The sequence below is a fragment of the Triturus cristatus genome, chromosome 4_1 (genome assembly GCF_964204655.1).
Source record: "Triturus cristatus chromosome 4_1, aTriCri1.1, whole genome shotgun sequence".
In the NCBI taxonomy this organism is placed as follows: domain Eukaryota; kingdom Metazoa; phylum Chordata; class Amphibia; order Caudata; family Salamandridae; genus Triturus; species Triturus cristatus.
Genome location: NC_140585.1, coordinates 344,960,029 through 344,977,826, shown reverse-complemented (window position 1 = coordinate 344,977,826; position 17,798 = coordinate 344,960,029).

Here is a 17,798-nt window from a genome sequence, read left to right as displayed (position 1 = left end):
CCCTGCGCAGCCCTTACACTTGTGCACACGCATGTACACACGTGTCTGCATTTAACCAGCCTAGTGCCCCTTATTCTGACTGCAGTACAGTGGCCTACTCACGCCAGGGGGACACCGGTAAAATACACGTGCAGTCCCTTTCATCATGAGTTCACTTTGGGTGAGTCCCAACTTCGGAGGACCTCCCACAGTAAAAGCTCAACAAATAGGTGTTCAAAAAGCGAAAAATCCGGGCGGCTCAGATGGACAGAACCACCTTCTAACAACTAATGAAAAGATCATTGACCCTTACACCACTTTACACCAACACCATGTGATCTGGGAAGTTATTCTGATAAACGATAACAAATTGTAAAAAGATACAAGACTTGCCAGCCAACTTAAAGAAGGTCCGTCTTCCTAGAATCAACCGAATTATTGGTTTTCCACTGCTCTAAAGCACTTGAAATTTATAGAGCAGAGTATAAAAACTTAGAAACGTTATAGATCATATGTCAGACTTTAGTTACTTGAATTTGGTCCAATATGTTATTCCTGTCATGTACAAGAATATTGTTTCATAAGAGTGGATTAATAAACTCAACACATGCTTCACTGCTCCTCCATAGGAAATGCTGGGTTTCTCCCTGAACTCTGTGAGATTATTCTGCTCCTTGCCTTATTGTAAAATCCTTTTTACCTCACAGAGTGAGATCACATCTGAGGAGCAAACAAACTATAATTGCTGATAGTTTGCCTATCGTATTCCTGCTTTTACCTTCTTGTTATTTGTCCTTGTGATAGCTTCAAAGTTACCCCTACAGACATCCAGATCCCTATTCACTGCCTGTTCTAGCCTGCATCTGTCCTCATTCTCTCTCACCCTTTGGCTACTCTCTTGTTGATATCTAACCTTTCCTCCCTCTGGAAAGCCTTTGTGTTCGCATTGAGTAACCATTCCCTGTTACCTTCCCTTGTTCTCAACACTTCTAGTGTCCCTAACAAATCATGCTAATCCTTGCTAGATCCCTGACAATAGATTTATGTCACATCCCTTAACCTCAAAAAGATAAGAATTATGGTCTGAAATACAAAAGTTAAATAAGAGAGGAGCTACAAGGCACCCTCGTTTAAATGTCCTGGTGATAATCATTTTTCCAGTAAGAGTATATGCCCTGTCCCAAGATGGATATATACCCAAGTATAAGGGTACAATAGCACTATGCTCTGCAAAAAAAAGTTAGATACAACCAGCCTATGAAGTTGGCAAAGTTACTAATCTGTTGACAGAGTTGAAAGTGCCTTAGAGGTCAATGTAGGCACAGTTCAGATGTTAGATTACCTTTCTTGAGTACAGTTGATACCAGGCAGAAAAGGAAAAGTAATTAGAAATGTTTTGAAACCCTAGCCTGTATGAGAGGAAGTACATGATCAGCAGACACCCAGTGCTGAAGGTCATTAGTTACATTCTTAGCAAAGAGTTTACTTGCAGGATATATCAATGCAGATGGTAGTAGTTGCTTGGTAATGTCACATAACCATTCTTGTATAGAAAACCACTGTGGAACCCTCTTAAGCCTTAGGGATCATCCTCAGGCGCTAGATGGCTTCAAACTATTTAGAGAATTATGGGCCACCTATAGGGAAATCTCTAATTACAGAGTGATGTCTAAGATAACTGAGTCAACTTTTACTTCTGAGTTTCAGAAATACATAGAATTATACATTTTCTTTTCAGATTACCAGTCAGGCTTCTGGGCCCCTATGGGCGTGGAGACTTCTGTGTTGGAGATTTGAGAACATCTGTTGAAATAGGGACAAGGGAGAGGCATCTTCCTTGACTTGTTTGGAATTTTCTCCAGCATTTAACACAGCAGACCAAGGGCTTCTTCTTAGTCACCAGGAGTAAGACTTTGAGTTAGGGGGTCTAAATTGGAAAATATATTTTCTAATAAATCACTAATAGCAAGTTTATCCGGATCAATTTGTTTCAAAACACCAACCCTCAGCGAAATGGTGTACCCCAAGGCACGGCCCTTTCTCCTTTTCGACTGAATATCTACAGGATTCCTTTAGAGATAATGGTGACTGCTAATAGTCCGTAATGTCTTTGGAGGATCCTATTCAGCCTACTGGAAGGTTCTACAAACACAAACAATATCACAGCTTGTTTGATGAATTGGATGTGTAAAAACAACATGTGTCTTAGAGTGGACAAGACTGAGGTTTTGAAATTATGTCTTACTTTATGTTTAGTTCCTTCATATGAATCCTCTAAGGAGTTTAGCCTTCCTCCTAAGCCTGGATGATGCGTTGGAGGTGGTTTTAAGGCTATGAATTGACTTTCACGCCACGGGTTCCGTCTTTTGCTGTGGTGGCTCATATACACCATTACAGTTTGCCTAAAAGCTGTCCCTTTTTGCCTAAGCTATCCTGTGCAGAAGGCTTTTCTATTGCATGGCAACATATCTTAACATTAAGCAGGATTTGATTTCAGTGCTACATGCTAACAACAACAGATCTATGAGGATTCTACATGGGCTGGTGAAGTATGATCACATTTTGAATCCATGGAGAACTCTAGATTGGCCATGCTTGGAGTAAAGATATATGCACCTTGTTTGTGTTGAAAGGTTTTACACTGAATGACTCATATCTAAGGCTCCCTGTTTTACTGATTTGTACTGATAAATGCAGACAGAAAACATTCATTTTCTTGCCTGTATTTATTTTTTAATGTGGATAAAAACAGAAATTGGATTGCTTTTTGAGTAAATCTAAATATTGTCAGGCCAATAGATGTGTGGATTGATAGATAAGGGGGTTAAAAAGAAAGGAATTTTACAAAAGAAGCTTCAACAGCAGTAGATTTACACAAGGTTGATACTGAAATTTTCATATTTTCATATAAGTGCACTGATTTATCTTCTGCAGGTGTTCACAGCACTGAAACCTGGCAGACATTCAAGCATGAGCGCATATTTATCAGTTAAATAAATGTGGAAATATACTAATTTCAGCTTAATTTTTACTCAAAACCCTAAATAATGAAAGATAAATACAGATAAAATTAGCACAAAATAAATATGGATAAATACAGATGGAAATGGCAAAAAAATAAATACCATAAAACCCATAACACCCTTTGCCCACCCCTTTCTCGCTAAGTGTAGTGTGAAGGGTAACCATATTTACAAGGCGACGTTAAGCCACATTGAGTGGCTTAACGCCGCCTTGTAAAAAATGCAAAGGGTTTATCGCTACAAGAACGTCATAAAAAGTGACATTCCTGTGGCGATAGGGGCTCGTTAATATCCCCTGTAGATTGCCCTCATGAACTAATGAAAGTGACACATATTCTTGTCCGTACTAATTTTGTTTGGGGGAGTGAAGTCAGCATGGGTATATTATTCGCCTCATCCAGGAAATCTGTGCTTAGTTTCTTCAGCAATGGTGCATTTGAGGTAAATCAAATTATATAACCAACTGGAGCACAAACGATGGAAAGAAAAATAATATCTAAAAAGAGCCTAAAACAATAAAGTGAAACAAGGCCAAATAAGGGAGCAGAGGTGGGGCATATACACAGTCCACATTCCAAACAGTTAAAGAAACACACTTCTGATGGATCAATCCAGAGAGACAAAATAAGACAAATTACTTGGCTAAAATACGAATAAAGTAAAAGGACGTGCCAGAGGAAAGTTCAGTGTTGACTTTTGAATGTTTCAAATTCTGTTTCAAACCAACTTACTTCTGCTTTCCTTAAAATATGTGACTACCATTCCCATTTTCCAGAGAAGATAAAGAAAGCTAGAGTTGCCTGCATCCAGACACCTACCCTAGCAATGAGTGATTTTTACTTACATCCTATCCCAGATGAAAGCACTCACAATCATTGGTAGGACATTTTCAATATCAGATCCCATCTTTTATGAGCCTGCAGTCTTTTGCTAAAGCAAAATCTAAGCATTTTTTTAAATGAGAAAATTTTAATTGAACCTATAGGACAATTGTTAGAAATTAGGTTACTGGTTAACTGAGGTGTCAGCTCTGGTCAAGCAGCAACCACAATCCTAGTCGGCGTAAGGCACGCACAAACCCCAAATTAACCTGTGCTCAACCCTCTGGCAGTTTGGCACATAGCTGTCAGGCTTAAATTAGAGGCAATGTGAAAAATATGAGTGCAACTGTTCCAACAGTAAAACAGTGAAAACACCACACAAAATAATCCCACACCAGCTTAGAGAAATAGAGCTTATTTTAATAAATAAAACAAGAACAAAAATTCAATCAGTAGACTGTAAAATAGTGCCTAAAAGCTATCTGGCCGCCCTGGACTGGGTCAAAGTCAAAAGTTCAGGCCAAACGAGATGGAGCGCTGGTCGGATACAATCCCAGATTAGTCCTGCTGAAGGTTTGCCTTTTCAAGTTGTCTGCCCCTATACCTGTTCGCGTTGTAGAGGATCGTGGGAAGCAAGGAGAGCATTGCAGGTGGTGGTCTGTGTGGTGCTAACAGCAGGGCGGGCATTGCAGATGGGTGGGCTGGAGCTTCGTGTTGGCGGTCCTTTATGGGCAAACAATGCTTGCTGTGCGTAAGCGGTGTCTCGCTTGGTGTGAGTGGTGTGGTTCTGGTATGAGAGGGCTTGTCTGCAGTCACAAAGTGCCCAAAAACTTGATTTTGAGAGCCCGTGAGCCACACCAATGGTCCAGGACCTGAGAGCCACCACTCGGGGCCAGGAACTCGCAGCAGCTGGATCCACTAGCTGGTTGGGGAGCATTTTATGTCCCTGAGGCTCAGATCAGGAGGCCAGCAGACTGGTCCTTCAAGTCACTCTGAGGTCCTGAGACCAGTTCTTCTTCCCCAGGCAAGAGGGCAGCAGGTCAGCAGTTCCTTTTGAGCAGCAGTGTAGCAGAGTGGCAGTCTTTGTAGCAGCACAGTAGTCCATCTTCTTGGCATAGAATGCATAGGTCAAGAAGTGTACTGAAGAGTTGGTGTTTGAGGTTCTTCTTTAGACAAAGTTGCACCTTTAAAGTGGATAGAGGCTTCTAGAGGCATGCCTTTGATGTATGCAGATGCCCTACCTTCCCTGCCCTGGCTCCAGCCTACCCACTGGGGTTATGCAGCCCTTTGTATGAAGGCAGGACAGAGCCTATTCAAGTGTAAGAGGGGCTGTGCCCAGCTCCTCCCTCTCATTCTGATAGTGATGGCACATCCAGTCACAGCTAAGCTCCCATTGTGTGTGGCTGTCTAGGAGGAATACACAAAGCCCAACTGTCACCCACACCCAGTCATGTGACCCAAAAACTGTCTCCAGGCACCAAATGGCTATTGCAAGTAAATACCAACTTTCTAAAAGTGGCCTTTTCAAAATTGTAATTTAAAATCCGACTTCACCATAAGTTAGGATTTTAAATTAGAATTTCGGAGACACCACACATGATCCAGTTACCTTTTCCCCTTTAGAAATGACACTTATAAAATGTAATAAGGTAATTCCAATGTTATTCTATGGGACAGGTAGGCCTTGCAGTAGTGAAAAACGAATTTAAGAGTTTTTCACTACTAGGACAAGTAAAACTTAAAAGTGCATGTCCAACTTTTTAAATACACTGCACCGTGCCCTTGAGGCAGTCCAGGGCTTACCTTAGAGGTTATATGTGTTCAAAAGAAAGGTTTGGGCCTGGCAAAAGGTTTATTTTGAAATATCAGTTTAAACTACAAACACAGGCTCTTTAATGGCAGGCCTAAGAAATGTTTAAAGTGCTACTTAAGCGGGTGGTACAATCAGTGCTGCAAGTCCACTCGTAGCATTTTATTTACAGGTCCTGGGCACATGTAGTGCACTTTACTGGGGACTTATGAGTAAATTTAATATTCCAATTGGGTATAAGCCAATGTCCCCATGTCTTAAGCAGGAGGGAAAGCACTTTAGCACTGGTTAGCAGTGGTAAAATGTGCAGAATGGTAAGGCCAGCAAAAACGAAGTCAGCAAAAATAGGATGTCAGAAGGCAAACAGTTAGGAGGAAGCCAAGCTAAGGATGCCAGGTCTAACAAAGATGATATTTTACAGGTTAAACAGACTGACAAACAGATTCCATTTTGTACATTATTTTAGGGTGCTCAGACATGGGTCCTGTGCTCGCTGTGCCACAGAACTCAAACTATACCACACCAATGAGGCCTTAGTAGGCCATTGTCAGTCTTGAGGGGGCTGGCTTGGGAGTTCAAGGTAGACTATTCCTGCTGGAGCAAGGACAGTACTAATTTACATGTGGCTGATTTGTGTTTACAGTGGGGCAAAATTAGTACTAAGATGGGATCCAACTGAGCACCAGAAGTTAATATTTATTCAAAGATTACCTACATCACTTTTTTGTTTGTTGGAGTAGCCTTCGCAACTTTGACGGGCATGCCCAGACATGGGCTTTGGGCTCATTGTGCCACAGGACTCAAGCTATATGTTGCTGACAAAGCCTTTGTAGGCTGAAACAGGTCTGGAGTTTGTTTTTTCCGTCTGGAAGAGACCTGGCCTAAGAGTTTTGTCTGGACTTTTCCTATTAGCGCAAGATCAAGCCTGGTTTGTATATGGGTGGTGTCTATCTTGAGAGGCCCACTGAGTGAAAAATGGTGGTCTGGAATGCGGCCCAGAACAATTGCCAATGGATGAGATTATTTCGAGCATTCCATCCACCACTTTTTTGTATCTTTCATTTCCCTTATCTGGACAACACTGGTAAGGCAGAACTGATATATAAAATTACTTCATTTTTTTATTTACTCTAAGTGGAGCTTAGTATGAATTTAGGTCATGATGTTGCAATGTCAAAGTATTTTAATTCACTCTTAGGTATGTAACACAGGTGCCTCAAATTGGTGTAGTGTACTCCAGGCGCGGCTGGCACAGGTAAGAGTGGTGGGCAGAGGGGCGTGGGCCGACTTTACGGATGTGGCGAGCGTAAGGTAAGTGGTTTTAATTTTTGTGTTTAATTTTACCTATCCCGTCGTCTGTTTACTTCCCCCATCCCGCCCCGCGCCACACGCCCCACCGCTCTTACCCGTGCTAGCCACGCCTGGTGTACTTGGTAAAGTCTCGCTCCTCAGACAGTGTTGGCGGACTTTCAATGTGCTTCACCGTAGACTGCCTACATATTTTATCAAATACTCTGAACTTCACTGTTTCCTGTTCATGTGTGGAAATAAATCAATCATGCAAATACTGAAACATAGACAAAATTAACATTGATAGATTGAGACTAACCCAAATTGATCACTTGTATTGGCAGTCAGATGTGACTGACAGTATCTTAGAAAGGGCTTGTGAAAAACAAATCTGTCACATGAAATCATGTCGTAGGGTTGGTATAAAGCGTATTTTATTCAGCAGGCTAGCATTGGCTCTTACAGAATGTAGTTTACAGAGCCACCTTAAGCATTTAAGGGGCCGTGGTCACAGACATATGTAATATTGACCGGGTCGCATTAGAGGGCTATGTTTGCACATTCCCTGTAGTGTGACTTCAGAGGGAGAGGAGGTTCGCATACAAACGGAAACCTACAACATTCCCACAAAATGCGCACCAACTCACGGTCAGAAGATTTCTAAGAAAAACTGCCTCTTGGCCGACTTAGAACATCTACATCTTCGAGCGCTGAACGGCAGATTCACTGAAGATTCACCTCCTGTTGATTCTTACTACTCTGCAACAACGAGTTCCATATTGGACTATACGTTTGTAAGTCTTTCACTGTTTCCATACATCAAGGGGTTCAGAATGGGGGACAAGGGGGAGAGTGACCACCGCCCACAAGAGCTGCAGTTAATAACATCAGCATGTAGCTCAATTACACAAGATCTAGCCCTGGGGCCCACATACACCTCCAATGTAAGAAGGATCAAATGTACTGTAACCCACACTGATCCTCAGGCAGAAGCTGCAATTGAACTCTTTAATTCTCTCGCGACAGGCTCAATGGATCAAATAGCTCAATGGGAGCAACTCACAGCCACATTATTAGACCGTTATGCTGCCACTCCAACCAAAAAAAAACCCTCGCAGGCCATGTGTCAGAAATATAGTATTCCGAAAGGCCAAAGAGATCGTCTTAAATCCCCCAAAAAAGCATTAAACCATACAATGCGCAGACTGAGAAGATTTCCAGTAGATATTGCCATATGCTCACTCCTACGGGACCAAAGGATATCACTTAAAAAACTGAAATGGAATATCACCAAAGACAAAGAAAACGCAACTTGGGCAAAATTATTACATGATCTAAACCGCAATGACAGCGCCCCATTTTGGAAAACTGTGAATGGGATAATCCACCCCCACCATGAAGGTATATCCTCACATATCGCGGAAAATAGTTGGGTGGAATTCATCACCAAGCACTTTACTGTTCAAAAGATTTTATTGAGTTTTTGTATTAAGCAAAACATAAAGACAATACAGAAAAAATATTATTGAGATGAAAATACCTAATCATAATATAGAGATACAAAAGCAGCAAATGGATTGCAGTAGGTAACAACATTACAATTAGTCAATGAAAAATGAAAAGGGGAAGGGAATGGATACAAATAGAAAACAATTGCATTAACTAGCATATAAAGAGTTACTATAGCAAAAACATTTGTCTAATAAAATTACAATAAAACTAGAAATAAATATATAATTTAAGAAGATAAATACATATTAACAGGTATCCAGAAAGATTGATAAGAGTTAGAATTATGACTAATACCGGATAAAGATAACTGAGCACCTCTTCTTGTAAAAATCACCCATGACCACCAGGCATGAACTGATAATAACGAAACATCTTTCCAACAGAATGTAATGGATTTTAAAGCAGCTGATATTAGAAAAATAAAAAGTTTACCTTCTAAGTGATTCAATTTGTGTGTCAAAACAGTAGATTTACATATTACCATTTTAAATGAAACATCATCATTAATAGTTAATATCTTTTTTATAATATCCCAAACGTCTGACCAGAATTTAGCAACTAAAGGACAATCAAAAAGCATATGTTTTCATGAACCCGGATGTAATTTATAGTGCCAACAAGTTGAAGATTGGAGGAGTTTAGCTTGAAATAAACGTAATGGAGTCCATAAACAGTTAAATAAAATATAAGAATTAGTTTGATAAAGTGAGACAGGTAACCAACCAGAAATATTACTAAGCCAAATATCTTTCTATGGGCCTTATGTAGGTGGCCTAACATTTACCACTTCATAAATACCGAATTTTACCGATTCGGTATTTATGAAGTGGTAAATGCTATGTAGGTAATCAGTCGGTAAAAATTACCGAATCGGAATTGGTCGGTTATTTAGAATCAGTATTTACCGATTCGGTAATGGTAACTGGCTTCCCATTGATTCCTATGGGCCAGGAGGCCCATAGGAATCAATGGGAAGCCAGTTACCATTACCGAATCGGTAAATACCGATTCGGTAATGGGGGGAGCACAATCAAGGGTGGCAGGGTGTCACAGTGACACCCTGTTGCACCCCTGATTCCTGCATGTGTGCACATGTGGCACACATACATGCCCTAAGGGCATGTATGTCTGCCACATTGCACACTTCTAAGTGCCAAAAAATGCTTTTTCTAAGCCATTCGTCATTTACCACCAACTTTTAGTTGGTGGTAAATAACGAATCCACACAACACCCACACACTCCCCCTACATCTCATTTCAGGATTCGGTATTTACCGAATCGGTAAAATTACCGATTCGGTAATTTGACCGATTCGGTAAATTACCGAATCCTGAAATGTCCCCCCTACATACCAAAAGCCTGAATACCGGTCGGTAACGGGATTTTTACCGAAAATCGGCCGTTACCGACCGGTATTAGGCTACCTACATATGGCCCTAAATATCAACAGATAAGGAGAGCGAAAGTTCGTTATTCCAAAATACTGAAATCATATTAATGTTGGTTCCTAGAGAATTAGATAATTTTTTATATATATAGAAACACCATGAGACGATGTGGAAACGGTTTGACTACAAATTGCTAAGTCAGCTTTAACATTAGAAGGAATAACATGGGAAAATGAATCTAGAATTGAATTACATAAATATTCATATTTGGTAATATCAGACTGAGGTAAACTAAATGTTGTTTGTAGAGCATTAAATTATATGAATTCGTTGTTTAAATAGACATCTTTAAGATAAAAAATACCAGCATTAATCCATGAATACCAAAAACGTATATTTCTATTTAATTTAATGACTGTGCTATACCATAATGACAAGTCTTCTGTAGTAGACATGGGTGATTGAAGATTTATGTAAAAATGGTGATTTATTAGACATGGTTAACAAAGTGGGTAATGGAAATGGAGTAACTATTGACTTCTCGATAAGAAGCCATTTAGGTGAATTATTTAAAGAAGAATGGTTAAACCATATGAAACTTTGTTTCAAAATGAAAGCTTTGTGATAATGAAAAAAGTCAGGTAAACCAAAACCTACATTACATTTGGTTATTTTTATAACTAATACGAGGTGATTTATTATTCCAAAGAAATTTGGAGAGAAGTTTATCAACATCTTTGTAAACTTTTAATGGAAATTGAGTAGGAATCATAGCTAGAGTGTAGAACATTTTGGGAGCAATAGTCATTTTAATAGCATCCATTCTTCCCCACGAAAGGTGAAGTGAAGACCATTTGGATGTTTTATCTTTAATATAATTCAAAATACCGTCACAGTTCAGTGTTATTGTAGACTTTGTGGATGACGAGAACAGAATACCAAGATACTTCAATTTATCTTTTTGCCAAATAATTTCATTCATAGGTAACATATCAGGAGTACAATAAATATTTAGAGGGAAAGATTCAGTTTTATTGGTATTCAATTTGTAACCAGATACTGTGGAATATTTCGAAATAATCTCTAATAGGGGAGGGAATGAGGATAAAGGATCACTAATAAATAAAAGTACATCATCAGCATATGCTAAGGTTTTAATAATGACGTCTTTAATATTGATTCCCTTAATATTATCACAATTTCTTATAGAAGTAAGTAAGGGTTCAATACCTATAAGGAACAAAAGTGGGGAAAGAGGGCAACCTTGTCTTGTACCTCTAAAAAGAGAAAATTGATTTGATATTTGGCCATTGATAAATAAACGAGCAGTAGGAGCAGAATACAGAGCAGAAATCATGCGAATAAATGTATCACCAAAGTTAAATGATAATAATGTATGAAATAAAAATTGCCAGTAAATTTTATCAAAAGCTTTCTCAGCATCTAATTTGAGAATTCCCGATGGTAGAGATAAATTGGAAGCTTGTTCAATAGCATGCAGTAGAGTTCTTGTATTATTAGTAGAATATCTATTCTTCATAAAACCAGATTGGTCTGGATGACTAATAGAATCTAACACAGGGGACAAGCTAGAAGCAAGTATTTTAGCATATGATTTACAATCTTGATTAATTAAAGATATAGGGCGATAATTTGATACAAGTGTGGGATCTTTATCAGGTTTGGGAAGTACAATAATTAAAACCTCAGTAAAAGAACCTGAAGTAATTCCTGTAGAACTAAAAAACGTAAAAAGTTGAAATAAAAAAGGAATAAGCTGTAATTGAAATTCTTTGTAAAACTCAGCAGGAATACCATCGGGACCAGGAGACTTATTTTTTAAGAGATTTTATGGCTGATAGAATTTCATCTTGAGCAATGAGAGAGTCAAGCCCACTTTTATCTGTTTGTGAAATCTTGGGTAACCCACACTTAGTTAAAAAGGAATCAATCAAGTAAACATCACTAAAATTGGGTTTGTTATAGAGAGTAGAATAAAAATCCAAAAATTCAATAACGATATCATTGTGCGATAAAGCAATTTTACCATTAGGGCCATGAATTGAATTGATTTGAGTTTTATTTTTTTTATACGCAAATAATTAGCTAAAAGTCTGCCAGATCTATTGTTATTTGGCTTTAGAATTAGAAATCTGAATACCAGCTCTTTTGCTAAGGATTGCATTAAACTCATATCGAAGTTTTTGTAATTTGATTCTATATTGAGGGTAATTAGACGTAATAAAAAGTCTCTCAAATTTTGCCATTGCTTTTCCAAGTGTTTAATATTGGCATTAAAGGTTTTATTTTGGTGAGCCATAAGAGAAATAGTAACACCTCTAATATAAGCTTTAAAAGCATCCCATCTATTAACCATAGAGGTAGAACCCTCAGGGTTAAGAAGGAAGTATTCCTGGATGGCATTTAAGAGATTAGGTTTATTACGCTCATTAAGTACAATGTCAGTATTCACTCGCCATCTAGATTGCTTTGTAAAGGAAGAGTTTAAATTCAAAACAAAAGAAATCAAAGAATGATCCGAAATATTAATGTTACCAATCATAGGAGTAATGACGGAATTAATTAATTGCTTAGAGACTAATAAATAATCAAGCCTAGAATGAGAATTATGTGGATTAGAAAAGAATGTAAAACTTTTTTCTGTAGGGAAATGTAGTCGCCAAATATCTACTCAGGGGCGATTCCGATCCGGGTCGGAAAGCTCTCCGACCAAGCTGGATCCGGAATGTTTTCCGACCGAGCCGGAGTCCTGCAGTCTGACCGAGCGAGTACGATGCGGCCGTATGCTGCTGGACCCGGTGTGGTCGGACTCCAATAGAAGTCAATGGGAGCCGGTCGTACGACACGTACATGGGCTCCCATTGACTGAATAGGTACGTCTCGCACAAGGGCGCCCCCTACAGTGGGTACGCGTCAGTGCCATCTACACCGTACATGCCTGTATTGGGGGGACCCTTGGGTCACCCCCTGTGTCCGAGTCGTAGGACTGCGGGTGACAGGGGGTCATATGCGGACCCCCAAAGGCAAATTCCCAGATGTTTTGCGAGCCGGACATTCCGGCTCGCACCGGCTGTCCGACACGTGGATCGTACTGGCTCGGTCGTAAATCGCATCCATTGCACGCCACGGTTAGCTTACGGACGAGACGTACGGAGCGGTTCGGACCCGGAAACTACTCAGTCGGTGAATTTCACGTAGCTCGCATCGTACTTGCTCACTCGTACAGCTGTACGAGTCGGGCGGAAACACGCTTACGGCTCGTAGTTTTTCTGGCTGGATCACGTTCGGTGCCCTTCTGACCCGGATCGTAATCGGTCCCTAACTGTGTAGTTTGAATAAATGATTTAAAAGCATAAAAAACCTTAGGAGGACGATATTTAGTAAGAGATAATCTATCTAATAAAGGATAAAAAATAACATTAAAATCACCTCCAACAATTAGACGAACTTTTCCCAACTTTAAAACAGTAGGACCAAAACATTTAGTAAAAATATAACTGAATCATGAACTTTAAGTTTAGCTATGACATATTTCCGTCATTATCTGAAAATTTACTCAAAATTTGGCAATGTAATTTTTTTGGAAAAAGAATAGCCACACCATTTTTTGGTCAACTGCAGGAGAAGAGACAATATTATCAATCCACTCTTTTTTTCATATATTCTAAAATGTTGTCATGGGTTTCCTGTATAAAACAAATATCTGCCTTGCAACTACCTAAGTAGACTAAAAGTTTTGTATGTTTAACTGGATGACGTAAACCTTTAACATTTAATGAGACTACTTTAATGTTATGAACATTAGCCATGATAAAAGAGAAATAGAAAAAAGGTCAAAAAGAGGAAAGTAAGAAGTAAGGAAGGAACATGAAGAATAGTAGCTCCAAAACAGGCGAAAAGGAAAGGGTAGGAAATGAAAATACAGACTAACACTCAGAGGACGACAACAAAAATTACAAACACAGAGAAACATCAATAACAGATGCGAAATGCACACGCACTTAACAAGCATGACCAAACCGTTGGAGCCCAGCCCTTAGAGAATGACAAAATTAGTCAGAAATATCAGCGAAAATATTATTCAAGTAGCAGAGTCATGCGTATCCATAGAATTCTGCGAATGCTGCGAATGCTGCGAATGATGTGACTGCTGTTCCAGAAACAATTTTAAATCTTCTGGGCATTGGAAGGACTTAGAAAAATTATCTCTCTAGATGCACATCGTTGAAGGATCAAATAAGCCATATTTAACCCCTTCGCTGCCAGGCCTTTTCCCCCTCCTGTGCCAAGCCTTTTTTTGGCTATTTGGGGTAGTGCGCGATGAGGCCCCTGTAACTTTTTGACCACATAAGGTATCCACGCCAAATTTGCGTCCTTTTCTTCCAACATCATGGGGATTCTAAAGGTACTCAGGGTTTGTGGATTCCCCTGGAGGGGTCACAGAAATGAGCCAAAATACAGCAAAATTTTGTTTTTTTTCGGAAAAATGGGAAAACGGGCTGCAAATGAAAGCATCTGGGTTTTTCCCTGCAAATGTTATCAAAAAAGGGTTTGTGGGGTTGAAATCACCATTTTCCCAGCTTTTAGGGGATACCAGACTTTTGTCAGAAACCCAACATTTTTTACACAGTTTTGGCATTTTTCTGGGACATAGCCTATTTTTGCTATTTTTTGTGCTTTTGACCTCCTTCCAGTTAATGGTAGAAATGGGTACAAAAGCAATAATGGATCCTGGAAAGCTATACATTTTAGAGAAGTAGACAAAATTCTGAATTCAGCAAGGGGTCATTTGTGTAGATCCATCAAGGTTTCTTTATAGAAACTAACAGTTAAATATAGGATAAATTGAAAAATTAGTTGAAAAAAACGGCCTTTTGTGTCAACGTTTTCACCTGTAACTTGCAGGTTCACCAAGAACCCGACGAACCCAGAGCCAAAAACTGAGCAGCAACTTGCAATGGTTTTTTATTATGTACCGGGTATATAGTAATTATTCTGTAAAAATGTGTACATGGAAAAATTGGTATGAAAGACACCTATGTATTTCTGAAATGGGAACAAAATATAGAGTTTAGAAACAGTAGATATTTGCACATTTCTGAAATTGGGAATACTCATACTAGCATGAGAATTATCAGTCATTTTTTAGAATGACTTCTTTTTTACACAATATCTTTCATTTGGAAGGCAGAAATGCATCGAAAGTCAATAGATAATAACTGTTCCTTTACAAATCTGAATTACCCTAAGTCTCCCGATAAAAATGGTACCTCACTTGTGTGGGTAGGCATAGTGCCCGCAGAAGGAAACGGCGAAAAACGCAACGTGGTCACAACTCAATATCGCAGTGAAAAATTACCCTTTTTTGGCAAAGTGCCTAGCTCTAGTTTTTGAACCCTAGCTCTGCGGGCACCTTGGGAAACCTAGCAAACCTATACATTTTTGAAAACTATACACCCAGGGGAATCCAGGATGGGGTGACTTGACTGCCTCCCACCAGGGTCCGTTACCCAGAATCCCTTGCAAACCTAAACAATTGTCAAAAAAAACACATTTTCCCCACATTTCTGTGGTGGAAAGTTCCGGAATCTGCGTGGATCCACAAATTTCTACCCACCCCGCGTTCCCCAAAGTCTTACGAGAAAAACGGTACCTCACTTGTGTGGGTCGGCCTAGTGCCCGCGACAGGAAACGGCGCAAAACGCAACGTGGTCACACCTCAATTTCGCAGTGAAAAATGACCCTTTTTTGGCAAAATGTCTAGCTGTAGTTTTTGAACCCTAGCTCTGCGGGCACCTTGGGAAACCTACCAAACCCAGACATTTCTGAAAACTAGACACCCGGGGGCTTCCAGGGAGATATGGCTTGCGTGGATCCCCAACGTTTCCTTACCCAGAATCCCCTGCAAACCTCAATTCTTACTGAAAAAAATCACATTTTTCACACATTTTTGTGTGGGAAAGTTGTGGCATCACCGGTCTCACTCAAATTTCCCACCACCCAGCGTTCCCCCGGGTCTCCCGGTAAAAATGGTGCCTCACTTGTGTGGGAGGCCCAAGTACCCGCGACAGGCAAGGGCCCAAAACGTAGTGAGGCGACATCAAAATTGCCTATCTCAAAACCACCTGGTTTTGCAAGGGGGGTCACTTGGGTTTTTGGCCCGGTGCTCGGCGGCCATCTAGGGAAACCTACCAAACCCATACATTTCTGAAAACTAGACACCCGGGGGCTTCCAGGGAGGTATGGCTTGCGTGGATCCCTCAATGTTTCCTTACCCAGAATCCCCTGCAAACCTCAATTTTATCTAAAAAAATCAAATTTTTCACACATTTTTGTGTGGGAAAGATGTGGCATCACCGGGCTCACTCAAATTTCCCACCACCCAGCGTTTCCCCGGGTCTCCCGGTAAAAATGGGGCCTCACTTGTGTGGGAGGCCCAAGTACCCGCGACAGGCAAGGGCCCAAAACGTAGTGAGGCGACATCAAAATTGCCTATCTCAAAACCACCTGGTTTTGCAAGGGGGGACACTTGGGTTTTTGGCCCGGTGCTCGGCGGCCATCTAGGGAAACCTACCAAACCCATACATTTCTGAAAACTAGACACCCGGGGGCTTCCAGGGAGGTATGGCTTGCGTGGATCCCCCAACGTTTCCTTACCCAGAATCCCCTGCAAACCTCAATTTTAGATGAAAAAATCACATTTTTCACACATTTTTGTGTGGGAAAGTTGTGGCATCACCAGGCTCACTCAAATTTCCCACCACCCAGCGTTCCCCTGGAGTTTTCAGAAATGTATGGGTTTGGTAGGTTTCCCTAGATGGCCGCCGAGCACCAGGCCAAAAACCCAGGTGACCCCCCTTGCAAAACCAGGTGGTTTTGAGATAGGCAATTTTGATGTCGCATCACTATGTTTTGGGTCCTTGCCTGTCACGGGTACTTGGGCCTCCCACACAAGTGAGGCACCATTTTTATTTTTACCGGGAGACCCGGGTGAACGCTGGGTGGTGGGAAATTTGAGTGAGCCCGGTGATGCCACACTTTCCCACACAAAAATGGGTGAAAAAAGTGATTTCTTTTAGCTAAAATTGAGGTTTGCAGGGGATTCTGGGTAAGGAAACGTTGGGGGATCCACGCAAGCCATACCTCCCTGGAAGCCCCCGGGTGTCTACTTTTCTGAAATGTCTGGGTTTGGTAGGTTTCCCTAGATGGCCGCCGAGCACGGGCCAAAAAGACAGTTGACCCCCTTGCAAAACCAGATCGTTTTGACATAATTAGTTTTTGGTTTCTACAGCATGAGAATTTTGGCACAACATTGCATGGAAAATGTGACAGACATTTTGAGGTTTGCAGGACATTGTGGATAAAATTACTTTTTGGAATTCACAAGAGAGACATCACCATGAACTCCAGTGGGTTTACGCCAATATCTACAGTTGGTGGGTTATTCTTACATGGAACATACACCTTGGCAGAGAAACTAAAAAGACAAAGATTCCTGCACAGCCATCTATTCTTCAAACACACACACATACTGGTTGGATTTGGCACGAGGGCGAGTGATGGTTCAGTATATTAAATTGTATTAACAAGAGATTTCACAAAAATGAAATGCACTGTCAATAATTAAATGGAGAAAAAACTGAACCAATGACTCGCATCTCGTGAGCTGTAAAGCCACGGCAAGGCACCAACCGCTTTACAGGCCATTCACACACCTTTCATACGTGATACAGACAAGACCATTCACACCACCAGGCACAAAACCAACATATCACAACATTCACAAAAAGGGACAAGGTACACCCTGCTTCAGAAAGACAAAAAAAGACAAATATTACTGCACAGCCATCTAATCCTAAAGCACACACACATACTGGTTGGATTTGGCACGAGGGTGAGTAATGGTTCAGTATATACAATTGTATTAGCACGTGATTTCACAAAAATGAAATG